The sequence below is a fragment of the Callospermophilus lateralis genome, chromosome 20 (genome assembly GCF_048772815.1).
Source record: "Callospermophilus lateralis isolate mCalLat2 chromosome 20, mCalLat2.hap1, whole genome shotgun sequence".
Lineage (NCBI taxonomy): Eukaryota > Metazoa > Chordata > Mammalia > Rodentia > Sciuridae > Callospermophilus > Callospermophilus lateralis.
The window spans coordinates 2,093,146-2,099,145 of NC_135324.1; positions in this window are offsets into that span (position 1 = coordinate 2,093,146).

Genomic DNA, 6,000 nt, shown 5'->3' on the forward strand with positions numbered 1-6,000 from the left:
GTAAGGAGCTTCCCAGTCTGATGTCCTAATATAGTGGCACTTCCTTCTCTACCAAATAATCTTAAATAAGCTTCTCAAGAGACCTTCACCATAATTTTCTTTCAACAGAATGTCAGGAAAAGATTTTGCAATGATCTCAATGAGGGTTATAACACAGACTTCTGCTTTTGTGGAAAAGCTTGGAAGACCTCTGACCAATCTTACAATTGGTACCCAAAGCACTTTCTGTGAACTAATCAAAACAACAACAACAAAAAAATCACCTTCATGTATACCCGTACAAAAAAATATAAACCTCCAACCCTGTCCCACTGGATGTAAATAAAGATCAATGAAATTCCAAGCCGTGAGTCAAAAAATTTTAAGTGATACCCCTCAGAACCCTGCAGCTAATCAATGTGCTCCTGGAACACTCCTTGGGTGTCTACCTCATGTGCCCTACATCACTAATAAAGCTGCAGCCTCCAATCAGGTGATATTGTGCAGTACTTGCTGTGGAGAGGGCTGTTTCTGCTCAGGCTAAAGGATTCAGTTACTTGTCCTAAGGATTCAAAGCCTCCTGAGGAAAACCTCACCCACAACGTATTCAGGTGTCATGGATCTTGTGTGATCATTGGTAAGAGTTCCTGACATATTTGTGTCCAAATATTGAAGTTTGCCAACATGCCAAAGATGGGTTGATTGTTACTGCTATCTCTGTTCCAGCCTTTTGCTGTATCTCAGTGCTCATTTGGAAAGGAAGGCCAAAAGAGTGTACTGTGGCCCTTCTGTTTTTGATAAATACAGCCTAAGCCATCCAGTAAAACTTCATCTTAAAAGATAGTTTTGAACGCTTCCCAGGATTTCCAAAAACTTACTTTGCAGCTAATGAGTCAATGTGGCAATTTCCTAGTTTTACATCTTTGATTTAAAATATTGCATAGAGGTGTGTGAGCACTTGATGCAGTCTGGACTTCTGTGTAATAAATATAATGAATCCATTTGCCAAAGGGCGTAGTGTCGCGACCCCTTGCCCGCAAAGAAGACGCAACTCAGGAATCTTCTTTCAGCAGTTTACTCAGGCCCTTGATCTTTCTTCTAATTTCCCTCGGATGCCCCTCCCAGGCTTAATAAAGCATCTCAAGCCCCAATGTGAAGCTGCCACGTGAAACTTTCTCATAGGGTGTTGAAAAACCATGCGCCAACTCTTTCAAATAAGGAGTTGTTTGTCACAGACCACAGCGGAGCCAGCGCCATCTTGTAATGGTGACCATAATCTACAAAAGCGGCTCACCACAGCGTAGTTGCAGTCTTGTTTCTGGGAATTGTGAAGAATTGGAGTGAATGCAACTGTCCTGGGGTGTCAGCATTCTTTGTAGGAGTTCAATCTTGGTGAGTACATCAGTGCAGAAATCAGACTCCTAGGAGGGCTACAGAATCCCCTGACAGGACCTGCCTTCCCTTTTGGACAATAGTGTTGTCATGTGAGCTGGCAGGTGGATGGCTACCTTCTGATGGATTTGGGTTTGTAGCTGAGCAAATAGTAAGAATGTACAGTGATTTAATGAGAATTAAAATATTCTTTGTCATACCAAAGACATAATTTGGGGGCCAAACATAATAACAAGTAGCCTCTTGAACTTTGAATCACATATTTTCTTTCTTGTATGCATTTTCTTACAAACTTTTGTATTGTGATGCTTATGTGGAAAAAACTGAGATAAACATGGAGAGGTTTATTTATTGGTACAGTGTACTAGAAGTTTTAAAGCCTTGCAGCAGGCTTAGATTCCACTATTGTTAAAATTTTATGAAAGACTCTGAAATTCTCAAAAATCCTGAGAATCCACAGGTGCTGTGGCATAACACCTGAAATACTAGTGGCTCAATATTCTGAGGCAGGAGGATTGTGATTTTTTTTTCACTTTTTTTAAGAGAGAAAGAATTTTTAATATTTATTTTTTAGTTTTCAGTGGACACAACATCTTTATTTTATTTTTATATGGTGCTGAGGATTGAACCCAGCACCCCACGCATGGCAGGTGAGCACACTATCATTTGAGCCACATCCCCAGCCTATCTTTTCATTTTTTTAAAAATTATATATATATATATATATATATATAATATTTTTTTCCTAAAAATCAAACCCAGTGCCTCCCACATGCTAGGCACATTGTGGTTGAGTGCCACTGAGTTTGATTCACAGTACCCTCAAGAAAAATGCATTAGGAACCAAGTTTTAATGAACCATATGATGGGTGGATGAGCTTGTCCATTATATTGTTTTCTTCTTTGGATTCTCAGACATGGTTTACTAATTCAGGAACTCTGTAAAATTCACCAATTCAATAAAAAGCAAGTGTATCATTTTAAAAAATAATAATATAGCAAGGTCCATGAGGGGCAGCTTTCTGCTCTGGGAACCTCAGTAATTGGTAGTCATCACAAGTGGCCATAATGTCCTTATCATAAAGAGTTTGTGAAAGCTTCTATTGTGCAGGAGTCTCTGAAGGTGCTAAAAGTGCCTGTCTTTTCAGAGCCTTTTGGTGGAGGAATTCCATATGGAGGTCTCTGATTTATAGATGATGTCATTGGGGAGCTGAAGTGAAACTGATAAGTGAAGAACACATTGCCACATGGTCTAGGGCAGCCTAAAAGGTGTCAGATTTTCTTGCCTTCAAGGAGTGTGTCAAGCAACCTTGGAGGAGGATGTCAGCAGTTTACAATATGCTCCTGCAAAAATGTCTCTGCTCAGGTCATTTGTGAAAAGCTGATGAGTAGTCTGAAAATTTATTTGGCCCTGTTAGTGATAAGGACAATTTGAATTAGAATGCTATTGAAATAGAGAAAACAGAAAATATTAGCCAATTCTGAGGCCAAAATATATACCAGTTGTGATTAAATAGGATCAGTAATTTTCATTATATTTGGTATTGGGTATAGATACTTACAGATGGGACCAGATCAACATAGCAGTAATCTACCCAAGGCAAATGTTGAGAGAGAGAATATCTGTGTTTCTGTGGTTGGTATTTTATTTTTCCCTCTGTGATTATCAGTGACTGTGTTTAAACATTTCAGGATGCCCAGATAGAACTCTCATTTTTCCATATTTAATGAATTAGAAAATGTTAGACAATTAAATATTCTGAGAAGCACATCACGTTTTATAGGAATTTTTAGTTTCCATATACCTTGTTTTAACATATCAAAAAATATATGAAGTGATTTAATTAGAGATTGATGGTGTTTATTTATTTATTTTTGTTACTGGGGATTGCTTGGCAAGTGTGGCCAAACTAGCAGGTTCTGCAAGGTTTGATGGGATATTGGAAGAACTAAAGAGTTACACACGCGGAAGATACAACATCTGGGATCGGGTGGAGCAATGCTTTATGATGGAGCAGCAGGTCTAAAGAATTATACCAGGGGGGCTGGGGATGTGACTCAAGTGGTAGCATGCTCACTTGGCATGTGTGGGGCACTAGGTTTGATCCTCAGCACCACATATAAATAAAACACAAGGTGTTGTGTCCACCAAAAACTAAAAAATAAATGAACAAATATTAATAATTATCTCTCTCTTTAAAAAAAAGGAAAAAAGAATTACTCCAGCAATCTATTGTATATCTTTCATTGATCATATTAAAGACTATGCAAGCATTATTCTTTGTATTTATGAAAGTTACACAGTTAGCAACAGTATGCAGCTATTTCCTCTGTTACATTCTATAGTTGGAATGTGCAATGTTAAGAGCATTGTGCAGCTCTCAAGAAAGTCCATCCTTTAAAGTTACTTTAAAGCATCCTTTAAAGCAGCAGAACTGGTGAAACATTGTGGTTGACTTAGCAAGGAACTTTGTGCCTGAGAATAAGGTCAAAGCTGAAAAGTCTCCCACAACAGAGTCTCCCCCGTGGAGAGCATTGCCATAGCAACCAGGCATCCTATACTTTTGCATAGAAACTTTTCCAGTCACCAAGCATGCCACTGCCATTACGTCATTAGAGACCTCCATCTCAGACATTGTCTCCCAATCACTGTCCTGGTCTCCACAGGGGATTGAACCCAAGACTGCTTTACCACTGAGCTACACCCTCACCAAGGCTACCTCTTTTTTTCTTTCTTGAGACAGTGGTGGACTCTGTTGCCCAGGCTGACCTCACACTCATCTAAAACTGGAGCAATGTGGTCTCTGATCCGTTACCCCAATGGCAGTCATATTTGCTGGGAACTCAGCTGAAGTGGTTCAATTAAAGTAATGACTTTGGAATTCTATAGGATGTGACTACTGTAGGCCTGGTAGAAATTTGCAAATCCATTTCTATGTCTCTAGATTATAAGAAAAAATATTTTTTTCAAGTTTTCACAGATGGACCAATATCACACAGACCCTAATACTTGGTTTTTAGGGCAGAGATTATGGGAAATTCGTTGGAATTGTTTGGATCCATCCTGCCTTCTGATTTGTCTTCCCTGTTTTCTCTCTCACTCATTATAGTACAAGGGGTTCTTAACCACTAACCACATCCCCAGACTCTCTTTCATCCCCATGGCAGTAGAATGCATATATATATATACACACACACACACACACACACACTTTGGTATATCATACTTGAATGGGATATCATTTCTCATTTTTCTGAGTGTCCATGTTGCAGAATCATTTTAGTCATGTAGCCAAATATATACATAGAGTAATGATGTCTGTTTCAATCTACTACTATCTTTCCTATTCCCACATCCCTCTCCCCTCCCTCCCATCACTTCCCCCAACCTAATGTAAGGTAAAGCGATTCTGCCCTAGTGCCCCCTCCCTCCTGAATTAGCATCAGCATAATAGAGAAAACATTCTTCTTTGGTTTTGCGAGACTGGCTTATTTCACTTAGCATGTTATTCTCCAACTCCAACCATTTACTAGAAAATGCCATAATTTTAGCCTACTTTCAACCTGACTAATATTACATTGATTATTTATACCACATTTTCTTTATCCATTCATCTTTCGAGAAGCAGCTAGGTTGGTCCATAGTCTAGCTATTGCAAATTGAGCTGCTAGAAACATTGATGTGGCTGCTGAGAGGTCATACATGTGAAAATATTTTTTAAAAAAACAAGTTGCTGAGCAGGAGAAAATATTTTAGATTACATATTTAATTATTTCCTAGTATTCAGACTATAATAATAAAATGATCAACAAATTAAAAAATGAATTCCGAATTGTGAACCCCTCAGATATTTCTGCTACTCTTTATGGTGTTTTCGGAGAATGATTTTCAAAATGCTAATTGTTATTTTTTGCTCCCAGTCATCTGGAAGTTTCTAGAGAAAGTTTCTAGTCATCTGCACTAGGCCTAAGTTCCAGTGTTTTTGCTAACTTCTGTTGGTGGAAGAATTGCTTCTCTCTCAACTCAATTATAGGTACCAAAGGGGAAAATTAAACAAACTACCAATAGACTCAATAATATTTGAGCACTTTCTGAGCCCTGACCTACCCTTGTTCACCCCAGTAATAATTCCAGGCCTTCCAGTTGTTTTCAGAAGTAGTTTCTCCATGTACTGAGCATCTAAAATTAGTGACTTCTGTTTCATGGAGTATATCCTAAACATCCAATTTCTATAAGCAACAGAGACTGAGCATGTGCAAATATTCATACATTACAAATAGTTGAATTTGCATTGTTTGTAACTACTTCCAAAAACTAAAATTTGCAGCAGTAGGGTTAAAAATGTGTTAGAAATCACAGATTCCTGTTTCACCACAGAAAATACAGTACACTTTTCTTCTAGCTACTTGACAGCCTGGAATATAACACACTTGCCTCAGAAATTTAATGCATCAGTCAAATGAAAACTTTCCTTCACCCTAAGCAGTCTTGTCAGAATGCCTATGTTAAAAATCTGAAAGATAGGGGCTGGGGTTCTGGCTCAGGTATAGAGCGCTTTCATAGCACGTGGGAGGCACTGTGTTCAAGCATCAGAAGCACATAAAAACAAATAAAATAAAAGTGTTTGT